Here is a 16,895-nt window from a genome sequence, read left to right on the forward strand (position 1 = left end):
ATAACCACATTGTTTAAAAGATCAGAGTATCCAAATACTAAGTGTGGAAATACTTGAGAGTGCACGATGTGCCATTAAGTCGGGTCCTTGCCTTAGAACCAGAAGTACATAAAACTGATGGGTTTTGAGCATAACAACATTCCTATGTGTTCATGCAATCCTAATTGCTTTAGATCTAAGTTTTTCTCTAGATATACATACAAATAGATCTTCCAAAGCAATAACCCTAATACTAGCATACAATTTTAGAAAAACAATATGAAACTAGGGTTTGATTGTTACCTTTCTTGTTATCTCGTAATAACAAGTAATCCATGGATGATCTTGATTCCTGGAAGCTTGAGTGCCCCAAGTGTTGCACCTCTAATGGATTCACAAACACCAAAAGCAAAGGATGAGTAAGAGAGAGGGCAAAAATTCAGCTAGGGTTTCTCTTGGGAAGCAGGTGTCGAAAATTGGAGGTTAGGGGGTCCTTAAATAGATATGGATGTTAGGGTTTTCAGGTGGAAACCCTAATCCTTGCTTAGGCTCGAAGCGGCCTATGAACCCACCTTCTAGAAGGCCATGGACGAATTCTATAGGACCTCCTATAGATTTCATCCAACCCTTTCCAAGGGAGTCCATCAGCCTAATATTGCAACTATCATTGATTTGCAATATCAGTCCCCGTACTTTTAATCAATTCCTTTAATCCCAAACTTAATACCAAATTAATTTATAATTGAATACTAATTAAATAATATGATTTCTAATTAATATATTATCCTTATAATATATTAACAAATCATTTAATAACCTCTCTCTCTCTAAATTTCATCCTGTCAGGTTGCTATGGTGAAGGCAACCCAAAAGGACCATGTTATTGTCAAATCAAGTACATACCAATTATAGTTATGGGCTTAGAAACCTAATCTAACAGCCTCCCACTTAGATAAGTCTAATAACTATAACTGCAAGTATGACTTCAGAATCTGATTAGCAATCATAGTTTTCAAAAGCCGTTGTCAAACTCTGACCTAGTCAATGACGCGTTATTTAGATAAGGGATCATATAATCCTTTGTTATACAAGATATCATTTGGACAAAGACATGCAACAAAATTATTCTTAATGTCCAACAGTTTGTTTCCCGATTTCTGATTTGTCAGACATAGAACTTAATTAAACACATCAATTCAGTCCTGACCGGGCCCGACACATAAGTCAACAGAAAATCATCGAAGGGCCCAAGATATCTCTTTTACCCCTAGGGATAAAAGGAACAGATAAACTTTAACTTATATGTTTGTTCTATTTACTCATCAAATAGTACACAACAATACGTTTTATAACACCAAATTACTGATGCGTTTATGCGTTATCAATGCACAACCAACTCGTAAACAACAATTCATATATCTCGGTTTAAAGATTCTACGATATTATCGTCTCATAATCACTCGTGATAAATTCCATGAAGTGATTAAAATGAGTGTGGGTTTAATCCAATACTTAAATCCTATTTCAGAAGTACTCATGAATGTTGTAGCAAACCTTTGCTATGTCTAAGCACTTAGACAACCTACAAGCAAATTCATGAAAACCTTACTTTATAACTTACTTCCAAAGTATTAACGACTTTGGATAATTTGAACAATTCAATTATTTAGGAAGTAAAACATGCAAAAGTGAAACACAAAATAAACAATTGACAAAAGATAGTAAAATTTACTCACAAATAAATCTTCCATTAATTAATCATCAAATTTCAATTACATTTATATTGTTACAAGTTTCTAGCTATCTATGTAATCGCTAAAACTAATATCGTCCTTCAGACCAATGCTCCTTGCATGCTGAACATGCTTAATCCTACTCAGACCCTTTGTGAGGGGGTCTGCAGGTTTCTCTTCTGCCTATACCCTCTTAACCACGAGGAGTCCTTCTTCTACACGTTGTCTGATGAAATGATATTTTCTGTTGATATGTCGGGATCTGCCATGATCCCTCGGTTCCTTGGTCAAGGCAACCGCTCCTTCGTTATCACAGAAAATATCCATAGGCTCCTTTATGGCTGGTACAACTCCAAGGTCTCCAATTAAGTTCTTCAACCATATAGCCTCCTTTGACGCTTTGCTCTCAGTTATGTACTCTAATTCGTATGTTGAATCAACCACGATCTCCTGCTTGGAAAATTTTCATGTAACTGCTCCTCCATTTAGGGTAAATACCCAGCCTGACTGAGAACGAAAGTTTTCTCGGATGGTCTGAAAGTTGGCATCACTATACCATGTCACTTTGAAGTTATCACTTCCACCATGTACAAGGACCTAGTCCTTAGTCCTTCGCAGATACTTAAGAATGTTCTTGACTGCTGTCCGATGAGCTTTACCCGAGTTCCCTTGATATCGACTGACCATGCTCAAAGCAAAAGCCACATCTGGGCGAGTACATGTCATAGCGTACATGATTGAGCCAACGGCAGAAGCATATGACACTTGACTCATTTCTGCTACCTTGGCATCAGTACTCGGACTATGAGTTTTACTCAGCTTGGTATTTCTCTGGATTGGTAACTCCCTTTTCTTGGAATTCTCCATGCTACAACGTTTTAGCACCATATCCAAGTAAGTAATTTAACTAAGTCCTATTAGTCTTTTACTCCTATTTCTCAAGATCCTTATCCCTAGAATATAAGCAGCATCCCCTAGATCCTTCATAGCGAAACACTTTCTAAGCTAGGACTTAACTTCCTGCAAGGTCGGAGCTGTTGGGTTATGAGCATTCTAACACTCCTAAGTGTACATGCAACCCTAAATACCTTGGATCTATGTTTTCTCTATTATACATGCAATTATGAACATTCAAGGTATTATCCTAATCTAGCATACAAAATAATGAATATAACAAGATAGAATAAGTACCTCTTTGATGTAGAATATCTTCATGAAGCTTGAGTGCCTAGTGCCTCAAGTGTGACACCTCAAATGGTTCACACAACACCAAATACACTTGGAATAACTTGAGAGAAACTTGAACACTCCTAAAATCGGCTAGCCCTTTCTTATTATTCATAGTGGCCCATTTTTCCCAAAGAATATGATCTTATATAGTTGTTATAATTAGGGTAAACCCTAATTGTCATGGCCTTCCATTTCCTTGGATCCATGGGTTCAAATACACCATGGAGCATCCATGGACCATCCTATGGGTTTTAGCCCAACTTGATTATCCATGGAGCATTAGCCCACTATACAAGTATGGATGATTTACACAATCAACCCATATATTTAATTAGTCTTCTTTTGATCACTTAATTAATTCAAGATTAATTATTGATCAATACTAATTAAATAATCCTATTAATATATTAGAACTTATAATATATTAATCAACCTTAAGTGTTATTTCTCTCATTATAGTCTATCCAAGTGCATGATGCCATGCAACCCAAATGGACCATGCCGGGTCGGGTCGGGTCAAATCTTACCAATTATAGTTATGGACTTAGACATTAATCCAACAGTCTCCCACTTCGATAAGTCTAGAACTATTATTGCAAGTATGACTTCAAGAACCGACTGGGAATCGTAGCTCTCAAAAGCTTCTGTCGAACTCTGACCTTGCCAATGAACTCTGACCTTTGTCAATGAATTGTCCATTAGATAAGTGATCATATATTCCTCCATTCTGGATATCGTATGGACTGATACATGGATTATCAATCATTCTCTCTGTCCATTTGTTGTTTCCCAATTTCCGATTCATGATGACTGACTGATTGAACAAATCAAATCAGTCCTGGCTTGGCCAAGCACTCACATGTGTCATCATCAACTCATCAAGGGGCCCACAGACATCGCTTTTATCCCGAAGGTAAAAGGAATGGATAAACTTCGACTCATATGGCTTGTTCTACTACTTGTTGAGACATACACAAAGGCACGTTTTATAACATCGAGTTAACAATGAGTTTTCATGCAATCAATGTACTATCAACTCATAGTAACAACTCATATCTCTAGGTTTGAAGAATATAAGATATTATCGTCTCATGATCACTCGTGATAAAATCCATGAAGTGATTCAAATGAGCGCGGGTTGAATCCAATACTCAGAACTAATGATCACTCTTGAGTGTTGTAGCACCACTTTGTCCACCAACTTGGACCTCTACAAGCCAACTCATAACAGTCTTGATTCATATCTACTTCCAACATATGACCGACTGTGGATGGTTTGAATAACTTAGTCGTTCCGGAAGAATAACCTAGTTATTATGAAAGTCAAAACATGCAAAGTGAAACACAAGAATAAATGAATCTAATATGTTCTCAGAACTTATGAATATAAATAAAACACCTTTTATTTATCACCATATGATTGCATATTATTCATTGTATACTGTTTTAGCTATCAACTTTATTCTTGAATTCAAAATAATAGTTGTCCCATGCTCCAAGCATGTACACTATGTTTTCTAAACACTAGTCATGCCATACACCAAGTATGCATACTATGTTTGTCTATGACCCTTACTTTGTGAAATAAACCAATTGACCAAACTTTCAGTGATTCTAGTTTCACACTCCCGAATTCTTATGGCAAATGTAGGAATTCCAAATTCATGTCATTTTACCTAAATCTGTTAGATTCTCAACTTATATGCAATGATTCTCTTGTAATAATTATGCACAAAGTCACAAAGATTTAACAACAAACATTACAGAGCATTCCAAAGAAGATCAACTCCTTGGAAACATCCTTCTTGCATTAAGTTTCCTAATCTTATACAGACTTATTGAACAACTTCCACCAATGGGATCATTACCATATTCCCTTTTTGACTATCACTTCTGAACAAGAGTTGCCTCTTTTCAGAATATGTCAATATGGTCCTTCCAACAATTAACACTATACTTCCAACTGTCCCTGAGCAACCAATCCTTGGTAAACCTTAGATTGTCCTCGACAATTGCTTAATTGTTTTAGTCATATCCAGTTCTAGACCTTTTCCCTTCTTAATGCCCCAAGCATCTGGAAAATTTTAGACAGGATGAATATAGCACATGTAATCAATCCTATATCCGAAGCATATGGGACACGATTCATGATGTCTCACATAAAGGCTAAACTAGTCTTTTGCTATAATATTTCCATTTTAATTTGCCAAGTTCTCATAATTCAGATTATGAAAAGGGATGCCGTAATCATAATCGAATTTTAGAACGCAAATAATGGACCCATGTATAGAATTTTCTTATGTTGAGCCATTCCAACATAACATTGATATATATACTTGACTAAATTTGATTAAAATCTCACGATCTAAGCTTATAGATTTGAGATGAAGTATAATTTCCTCTCCTTTAATTATAGCAAAACAACTTTTTCCCAATTGAAACCTTTTGTTTTCTATAATTAACATTGCTAACTTGCAACCTTTATCATAATTATCATGCTCCCCCTAACATGATGATTATTAGAATAACACTTATACTCCCACTAGTTTTGACATGTACTCAGAAATCAGCTGGACTTCCAGAAATCAATACTTTATTGACTTTCTTACCAAAGTTCAGATTTCTGATACTAGATTGCCTTGATAAGACTTTATCAAAAACATACACCTCTCTTAGATAGCTCACAGGTGTGTCTAAACAATTATGAATAGGGATGCTGTAATCATAATGTTTAGACCTTTTGTCATTCCCACAATTGCTATCTACTCAAAATCTACTTAGTGAAAGAGTTTCCTTACCATCATTTTCATGAATCGAAGAGAAACCTTATAACACTTAGATTTTATGGTGTAAGTGTTCTTATCCATGTGAATTGTCAAAACCATAGTCACAAGACAAGGGTAACGACCAATCCAAACTCATATGGACTGAACTCAATCTTAATTTCTTGCCATTTGGCAGCTCAAGGGCTTGCCATTGCTTCCAAGTTGTTATGCAACCAATTGAGAACTCTAAGAACTCATATGCAAAGCCAACTTTAATTGGACTGGGCACAGAATATGTCAACACGATAGGTTATAAACCTCAAGTCGTGTGCTACTGAAGAACTTCAGGTTTTATTCTTGATTAGTTCTTAAGACTTTCAAGACCTTTAAGACTTCCACTACCCTCTTGACATATAAAACTTTCTTTTCAGATATTCAAGAGATAGTGTGGATTCTAATCAAGACAAACACTTCACACAATTGGCCTTAGTTGGTCTTTGTTTTATCCAAAACATCACAACTTACCAATTTCAAATGTACAAGAGTAGAAAACTTTTACTCTTACATTTCACAAGTGCTCTAAACCTTCTTTAAGACATGTCACTCAAGTTACAATCTTAGAGTATAACTCTAAGAATTGTTATGGAATGAAATATGACTCATCTTCTTGATTTAACCACTTCAACAATTCATAGCTCCTCTTCTTAGCTATCAGAATGCACTTAGAGAATGAATTGCAATAAGGTCTCTTAATCATTAAGATGATCATATATACATGATTACTAAAGTACTCTCCCATCTTTCAGATTTGAGAAACTTTTATCCTTCTGCCTAATTTGATTCTTCTTATTCGCTCTGCCATACATTGGAACCTTTTCCAATGTCTCAGAATTACACTTAGGCTTGTAAGTATAACCATATTTACTGAGATTTAGTAAATTATAACGAATAATCTTATCAATCTTTTGTAGTGGACTTTGGCCAGTTCACAAGAATGTGTATTTGATCCCTTAGTCCTTCACTTGAATCACATATACATGTGAACAAGGAACTAGTCTTAATTTTCCAAAGATGAAAAATTCTCATTCATCATGTTATACACCTTGCATGATTCGAAGTTTCTATCCAAATGAAACTTGGGTGATGAGTATCTTTCCTTATTTTGTAAATTTAGACACTATCACAAGTGAAAGAATCAAATTCATATTTCCAATATTGCTATCAATGGAATCATATAAGCAACACTTCTTTCCCACAAATGCCATTGTAAGGATATTTGAAAATAAATAAAATTAAAATTTTTTCTTTTATTTTAAAACTTTGCGGAAAAACTACCCTTACAATGCAAAAGAGCAAGAAAACTATGTTGTTATCTGTTCCTAAGCAATATATCATAACTCCTAAGAAGTAGCTCAAGAATCCGATCTTCAAACTATGTGATAGAAATCCATCTACGCGATCAGATTCAACATATTCTTTCTTTAAGTTTCTTCACTTTTCATTGATTCTTAAAACATCAACATGTGACCCAGTCACATCATCTATCAAGAATCTCATAATAGAAACTTAACAGAGTTAGATAGTGGACTTTACCTGAAGTAGAGTAAAACTTATTGACTTTACCAGCCTTATAATCTTTCAGGTAAATTTGGCAGCTTCGCAGCCAATGCCCTTTCCTTTTGGCAATAGAACCATATGTATCCTTGATAATGGAACTATCTCAGACTTAACCTCTCTCTTTACCATTTGGTCAACCGAGTTGACTATGGCCGATCCCTTTACATTGGGAAGAGAGAGCTTTACTGGATATCCAATGTCATCATTGTCAATGTCCATAAAGTTTTAGGAAGTTGATCTTAGCAAATAGATAAGATCATTAAGGGTCTTGTCATAGTCTATTTCATAGGTTTACCAAAGGAACTCACTATGTGACTTAGAAAGTGATTGAGCCACCAACTTTCTCAAGACTTTGACACCCAACTCTCCCGGCTTGTCAATATGTGACTACATCTCCAAGATGTGACCACACATAGACCTTTACTTGCCAATAGGGCTTGAGTGACCTTAAACTTTTCAATAACTTGTGGGTTAGGGAGAATAATTGGAGGAGGTGAAAGAAGTATGATTTCCATGGGACATCATCTTCATTTAGGACAGCTTGTTTCACGAGATTTGGGAAGATCATAAACGTCTAAACCAGACATCTTTTTGGAGATATTCAAGATAGTTGATCTAAAGTCCTTAATATGACACCCAATATGAAATATTAAGGCTAGGACCCAACAAACTATTTAATAACTTAGAAAAGGGATGCCGTAATCCAAGCTATAAAATATTTGAAGGTAAGTGAATGACGATTCACCAATTTCCACCAAGATAAACGAAATGTATTATTAGGTTTTAATTGGATTTGAAACTCCTAGATCTTTTGAGATTCATTGAACTTTTCAATGGCATGTTTCAATCTCGAGTGTGCCCTTCAGGTTTTGTGACTGGGATGCCGAGGATCACAAAACAAAGTGTGAATAACCATGCAAATATATTTGGTACCCTTAAGTGTTTACCCCTCAATCGATGTGTCGGTTAACCACACACGCTCTATCGATACAAGCTCGGGGCTCGACGAAAGAGAAAGTCTCGGCATTAAGAAAATGGGGTTAGCTGTGAAAGAGGCATTCATTTTTTCATGAATATTCATAGCTGAGTCTACTAAAAGAGGGACCAGCTCATCGTAGTGATTAGAGGACACCTTTGATCGTTCACCTCTAATGTGACACGTTCCCTCCCAGTTTGATCAACGGGATCAGTCGGCTAGAGAGCGGGGCTATTCTTCTTCCGAGGAGATAAAGTAGTCTCTTGTACTGACCGAACCCTCAGTTCGGAGGTCTTCGTCAACATGTTACGAAGCTCCAGTCTGGCGGTCAACTTGATGCGGGAGAGGCATGAGTGCAGTTCGATCTTGATAAACATTAAGTTACCCTTTGCCTACCTTGTTAAATACGAGTTAGTGTGCCGGTTAACCACACACGCTCCACTAACCGACTTAAACAAAGTGCAAAGTGTAATTTCATGGATTAGCACCTTATTCACATTTTCCTAAGTAACTAAGATTGGGTATTTATAAATGGTTTAGTTACTTAGTATTTATCATTAATACTTTTAATGAAGGGACAATTCTGGTCCTTGTCCTACCCTTTCGGCTAACGACCCTCCACCGGTCAAGGAAGCGGTGGGTGGGAGTGGACACCCATTAAACTGCCATTTTATAGGCAGTAACCTTATACCCCCCTTATAGACCGGCTTCATAAATGAGGCCTACTAACAGTAAGACTGACTTGCTCTTATACATATATAAATATTATTAACTTATAATATTATAAAGTATAAGGGTTGAATTTTAACTCTTTAAAATTCTAAGGGCTTAACTTGGAATTACAGTATTCATAAGAGAAAACTTTTTCAAATTCCAAAACTTGAGGGAAAGTTTTGAAACTATTCAAAACTAATTAATTCCATAACTTATGAGTTTAAAGTAGTTTTAATTAAAACTCTTCAAGTTCCATAACTTGAGGACATGTTATGGAAGACTTTAAACTAATTAAAAAAATAACCTTTTTTTATATTATAACTTATGGAACTAATTAAGGTTACACTTTATTTATTTATTATTTAATGAAGAGACTCTTGAACCTCCATAACTTGAGGACAAGTTATGGAGTCATAAAACCATTTAATTAGAACTAGACTCTTCATTTTGTAACCTTTGCCAACTTTTATGAGTTTTATGATTCTTAAATGTGACTTTTCATATAACTTGAGGACAAGTTACAAAAACACACTTTGGAATAAACTCTTAGATTAAAATGGATTGAAATCAACTATTTCACACAACTTTTCTATTAATCTAAGAACAAGATAATTCAAATCATCAATCTTCAAGAAATTAGCATGAACATACAAACTAATACAAATCTTGAAATTATGACAATTATCTTAGAAATTGGATTAGCATGACCATTAACACATCAAAAACAAGTTTATAAGTCCAAAAACATCTTAGGGTAATGTTCCTAGTCCAATTCCAGCCAAAACAATCGAATATATGCTGTCAGGAGGTCCAACTCGTCGAGTGCACGAACCAACTCGGTGAGTTGGATGCATTTTGCCTTGGACTCGGCGAGTCTGCTATGCAGACAACATCAAAACTCGATTTTTTCAGCTACTTTTGCAAGTATAATAAGAAAACAAGCCTAGGCTCTGATACCACTGTCGGGTTATGAGCATTCTAACACTCCTAAGTGTACATGCAACCCTAAATACCTTGGATAATGTTTTCTCTATTATACATGCAATTATGAACATCCTCGGTATTATCCTAATCTAGAATACAAAATAATGAATATAACAAGATAAAATAAGTACCTCTTTGATGTAGAATGTCTTCATGAAGATTGAGTGCCTAGTGCCTCAAGTGTGACATCTCAAATGGTTCACACAACACCAAATACACTTGGAATAACTTGAGAGAAACTTGAACACTCCTAAAATCGGCTAGCCCTTTCTTATTATTCATAGTGGCCTATTTTTCCCAAAGAATATGATCTTATATAGTTGTTACAATTAGGGTAAACCCTAATTGTCATGGCCTTCCATTTCCTTGTATCCATTGGTTCAAATACACCATGGAGCATCCATGGAGCACCCTATGGGTTTTAGCCCAACTTGATTATCCATGGAGCATTAGTCCACTATACAAGTATGGATGATTTACACAATCAACCCATATATTTAATTAGTCTTCTTTTGATCACCTTAATTAATTCTAGATTAATTCTTGACCAATAATAATTAAATAATCCTATTAATATATTAGAACTTATAATATGTTAATCAACCTTAAGTGTTATTTCTCTCATTATAGTCTATCCAAGTGCATGATGCCATGCAACCCAAATGGACCATGTCGGGTCGGGTCAAGTCTTACCAATTATAGTTATGGACTTAAACATTAATCCAACATAAACGTCATTTCCTAAGAGTAGTATGTTATCGACATACAATACTAGAAAGCTAACTATACTCCCACCAGCTTTGACATACACACATGACTCATCCTCACTTCTAGAGAAACCAAACTCTTTGACTTTCTCATCGAAGCAAAGATTCCATCTGCGAGCCACTTGCTTCAATCCATAAATGGATTTCTCAAGCTTGCACACTCTATTAGGGTCCTTAGCATCCTCAAAACCTTCTGGCCGACACATGTAAACATCTTTAGCCAGCTTCCCATTAAGGAAAACTGTTTTGACATCCATCTGCCAAATTTCATAATCATGAAACGCAGTGATAGCTTACATAACCCTAATCGACTTGATCTTGGCCACATCTCGTTAGGTGTTTTGGCAATCTTCTTTGTCAGGACTAGATTAAGAATATGGATGGAAGTCTCTAAGACATACCCCCAGAACAATATCAGAAGCGAAGCTCAACTCATCATGGAACGAAACATATCCAACAAGGTTCGATTATGCCTCTCAGCTACACCATTCAGCTGCGTTCTCCTAGGAGGTGTCAATTGTGAAACAATTCCACATTCCTTAAGATAGTCATGGAACTCAATACTAAGATACTCACCACCCCTATCAGATCTTAGCATCTTGATCTTCTTGCCCAATTGATTCTCCATTTCTTGCTTAAACTCTTTGAACTTTTCAAAACTTTCTAAATAATGCTTGATTAAGTAGATATATCCATATATGCTATAACCATTGGTAAAAATCACATAGAAGCGGTTTACATCCTTTGTGACGAATCTAAAGGGACCACACACATTTGTGTGTATGAGATCCAACAATTCCTTACCTCTTTCACAAGTACCAATGAAATGTGATTTAGTCATCATTCCAAGTAAAAAAGATTCACACGTGTCATCCGGCTTTAGGTCAAATGACTCCAACACTCCATCCTTTTAGAGTTGGGCTATGCGCTTCTTTTTGACATGTCCAGGACGACAATGCCACAAGCATGCCTTGTCTAAATCATTAGGTGAATCAATATGCAACACATTATTTCCTAAGTTATCTACAACCATCACAGTTTCGTATACACCATTACAAGGAAATGCTTCAAAATTAAATAAACCATTATAATAAGAATTAATAAAACCAATTTCATTATTTAATGAAAATCTAAAACCTTGTCTGTACAAACCATGAAAAGAAATAATGTTCCTCTTCATTTCTAACAAGTAGCAACAATCATTCATATCTAATTGTAACCCACTACTAATCACTAAAGAATAAACTCTGATCTTGGTGACAGGTGATGATTTCCTATTTCCCATTATCATATTCATCTTCCCATGCTCCACATCCCTACTTCTACATAGTCCTAGCAAATCAGAACAAATGTGAAAACCACACCCTATATCAAGGACCCAAGAACTAGCATGTGATGAGTTTTTAAATAGAATAGTATAAATACCTGCAAATGTGGGCTTTATCTTCCCATCCTTGATGTCTTGCAAGTACTTCGAGCAGCTTCTCTTCCAATGCCCCTTGTCTTGGAAATAGAAGCACGTTGCTTCCTTCAGATCTGAATAGGGAGGTGCAGAACTGGATTTTACTTTGGATCAATTAGTGGACCCTTCATTGGACTTTACTTTCCAGTTCGACTAAGAGGGGGCTTCCCTTTTCTTCCCTTTTCCTTGTCCAATGGCCAGGATAGGAATAGCAACAGTAGGAGTGGGAACGACACTTTTCCCTTTTAAACCACTTTCAGCGACTCTCAGCAGACCTTCAAGTTTACTCAAGGTGACTTCTTCCTTCCTCAAATGATAAGTCATCTTGAACTGATCATAGTAGGGAGACAAAGAGTGTAGGACTATGTTAATAGCCAACTCTTCATTAAAGTTCACGTTCAGCTTGAGCAGACGATCCACGTATCTCTGCATGCATTGCAGGTGGGTCGTGATAAAGTCTTCATCCTTCATCTTGGTCATGATGAATTGCATGACTATTTCGTACCTATCTTGACGTGCTCTTTGATGGTACTTTTCCATCAAGTCCTGACACATCTCATAAGGCTAATATTCTTCATAGAACCGCTACAGTTCGAGAATCATAGTGGAAACCATGATGCATGACACTTTCGTCGCGTCTTTGACATAGGCCACATAGCCCAATAAGGCCCAACCAATACAACTATGGCCTAAAACAGAATAACATACCACTAATTCTAAATGGGACCAGGCCCAAAACTGAATAAGGCCCAAAAAGCTCACAAGCCCACACGAAGCCCAAACCCAATTGGGATGCATACACCCATTATACCACTCCAATTCGCTTAGCATACTGAGCCCCTTGGCTGTATGCGCAGTATACACGATATTACGCCCAGCTTACAAGTAGAATGTGCACCAACGATAATTAAGTGCTTTATACTTCAGATTTCAATGTCAAATTTTAGATTTGAGTCGATTAAGATGTCCTAGGGCATAAATTTGGCAACTTTATGCCCTTGCATGCCATAAAGGACCCCAATACTTCATTCTTCCTATTAAGACCTCATTTAAGACCTCAAACTCATGCATGGTCTCGAAACAACCTTCAAGATGGCACATTTATGCATCAAACATGATTAAAGAGTTTAAATCTAACAATCCTAGTCTCTGGATTTGCTCAACTTATAAGAAAGGGTGAAAATAACCAAAAAGGGACTTCATAACAAAACCCTATCTCAAACTCAAACTCACAAAAGATATGACAAGGTTATTGCTTTTTACGTATAGTAGTTCCTTAAGATGAACTAGATGCAGGATCTAGAAGCTCAATGACACCTAAGACTTGATCACCACCTTCTCCTTCTTGAATGCTCTTTAAAATGGACACCAAAACACTCTTTAAGCTCAAGGATCACACTCTCATGAAAATATGGGGTTAAGGGACGAAATGAGGCTGGTTACGGTTTGGTCCAAATGATAAAAGGTTTTTTTTAATGGGGTGCAAGTCAAGAAATTAGGGTTTTACGCCCAGTATACGAGGCTTAGCCACCCGATGCACAACTCTCACGTATGTTAAGCGTACCAAATGTACGCCCAGCATACAGAAGGGCCCTTTTTGCCAAAATGAAAATACTTGTATGTAGACAATGGAATACTTGGATTGAAGTGTTACAACTCTCCCCCACTTGAACTAGACTTCATCCTCGAAGTTTGCTACCGTGAATAGATCCGGGTAATGCTCTTGGATCTCGTCCTCCGGCTCCCAAGTCCATTCGGAGCGCTTCCGGTGCTGCCACTGCACCTTCACTAGCGTCACCACCTTGTTATGAAGAGCTTTAGTTTTCTGTCCAAAACTGCAATGGGCTTCTCCACATAATTCATGCTCCTATCCATCTGAATATCATCCAGAGAAATAACGGCGGACTCGTCTGCAACACACTTTCGGAGCTGAGACACGTGAAAGGTGTTATGGATCTGACTGAGCTCGTCCAGAAGATCCAACCAATAAGCAACCCTGACAACTCTGGCAGCAATCCTGAATGGACCATTGGATTGGGGCCCTAGCTTTTCCCTCTTCCGAAACTGAATGACACTGTTCCAAGGTGACACCTTTAGTAACACAAAATCTCCCACTTGGAACTCGAGATCTGATCGACGCTGGTCAACATAGATTTTCTGCCGGCTCTACAGAACCCTCAGTCTATCACGCACCTGCCGAATCAACTCAGTGGTCTTAAGCACCACTTTAGTGCTTCCCATGACTCGATGCCCAACCTTACCCTAACAAACTGGAGTCCTACACCTCCTACCATACAACACTTCAAACGGAGGTCGGTTAATACTAACATGATAACTATTGATGTATGATAATTCTTCTTGTGGAAGGTAAGTATCCCAACTCCCTCTGAAACCCAATACACATGCCCGAAGCATATCCTCGAGCGTCTAGATCATCCGCTCGCTATGACCGTCATTCTAGGGGTGGTAAGCAATGCTGAAATGCAACTAAGTACCCAACTCCTCATGAAACTTCCTCCAGAATCTGGAGGTGAAATGAAGATCACGGTCTGAGACCACAGATATCGGTACTCAATGTCTGACCACCACCTCTCGCACATAAATATCTGCTAATTTCTTGGTGGAGATACTCTCAGAAATCAAAATAAAATGCACACTGATGGTCAATATGTCCATAATAACCCAAATGGAATCCACACCCCGCGCTGACCTAGGTAATTTTGTGATAAAATCCATGGTGATCTCTTCCCATTTCCACATGGGAATAGGTAGCGGCTGAACCTTGCTATGAGGCCTCTAATGTTCGGTTTTGACCTTTGTAATGCCTGTGTTTCTGGGCTTGTCATTAATGTTGATATAATAGTCTAGGTTATCCTTTGTAACCCGTTTTGAAATAATAGAAGTGTATTATTTGAGTATTATGTGTTATGTGCTTAATTTTGTGTCTTAATTTAATTAAGAATAAAAATAAGCGTCAAAATGAAATGTTAGATAAATTCGATATCTATGGATAATGTTGTAGTAGTTGAAACAAGGTTTCCGAATATATAAAGAATGCCGAAATCCGAGTTATAACGAACAAGTTATGACCTGTCGAAGTTTCGCGACAGAACCGGCAACGTTGAATGACATAAAAAGTGAAATTTACGTTAGTGCGATATTTAGCCTTAGTGATCTAAGCGAATGTTTTAGAGTTCCTTAAACCGAGAGCGTGCATGAAAAGAACGCCCAAATCTGACATCGTATGAGGAAGTTATGATTTATCGAAGTTTCGACTTAGCGGTAATAAGCCCGAATACTCGAAATAGAGATCGAGTGATATTTAGCCAAAAATTTCTAAATGTGAATTGAAGATCTCATTGATAGTAGTCCAACGATAAAAAGACAGACGATGAATTACGAACAGAGTTTTCCTATCCCGGCCAACTAAAAATAATATATAAGTAATATACTTATAATATATTAAAAATCAAGTGAAAATTAGCCAATGGAGTCTAAACGAGAGTTGTAGAGCATAATCTCACCTTCGCGTCGATATAAAGAACGTCGAAAACGGAGTTCGTATGCGAATGTTATGAATTTCTGAAGTTCGGGGCGCGAACCCCAAAGTTGTGTCAGAGACCACGGCGTGGCAAGTAGTGCCACGACGTGGCAAGTCTCCTGACACCTCCGGGAGTCCCCCAGATGCAACTTGGGATGACGCATGCAGTGACGACCAAGCCCACGACGTGGAAAAAGGTTGCCACGACATGGCAAGGGCCAGTTTTGCCCTATAAATACATTGGAAGGGCCAGCCATTTACGGTTGCTCATTCTCTCATCTCTCTCCCATATTACCTCGATTTACGTGCAAAGAAGTACCCCCGAAGCCCCGGTATCAACCCCGAGACCCGAAGCAAGTCTCAAAGCCCGAAGATCCCGAGAAGAAAAGAGTTTCCGAGCCGAAGCTCTGCCCGCGAGAAACCCGGTGTGTGAACTGATCCCGGTTTCACTGAAGAATACTACTTCTACAAGTCGTAGTGTTGTCCGATCATCTTCTGATCAAGTGAGTGTGTAGTTACTTTCTTCTAACGCATAATTATGAAGTATTTTATACGAAATACGTGTTATGTGTATATTTTGTTGTTATGTGTGTGAATGTATATTCACTTTCTTCTATCTTATAGATCTGATTATTTCTCTATGAAATATGTGTTATGTGTGTGTGTGCCTCATCTATTATGTGGAAAATGTATTGATTGAGCATGCTATACAGGTTTTAAAACTATGTATAAAAATGTATATTTTATCTACTAATATTTTGGGAAGAACATGGGTAGATAGTTGGTGTGTAATAAACAGATGAGAGGCCTCGATGTTGTTTTGATCCAGTCATCTAGCGGAATTTAGATGACGACCACGGACTTTTCTAGACAGTCCAGTGGAACGCTAGCAGGCTCATAACCTGTACGTGTTAATGAACTTGGGTGTTCATTCGCTGTATTCCATCCCCCTCATGGTTGCCTTATTTAACTTATATTGCTGAGGAACCCCCGAAGCATGTGTTGTCGCCCCGCTGAAATATTCTTAGACTAGGTCCCTTATGTTAGTTGTCTTAGGGACGTAAAGTGAGAATAACGGGAATGGGTAACTGGGTTATTGTTGGTTGGTGGAAATTAAATATAATTAT

This window comes from Lactuca sativa, chromosome 3, assembly GCF_002870075.4.
Source record: "Lactuca sativa cultivar Salinas chromosome 3, Lsat_Salinas_v11, whole genome shotgun sequence".
Taxonomy (NCBI): Eukaryota; Viridiplantae; Streptophyta; class Magnoliopsida; order Asterales; family Asteraceae; genus Lactuca; species Lactuca sativa.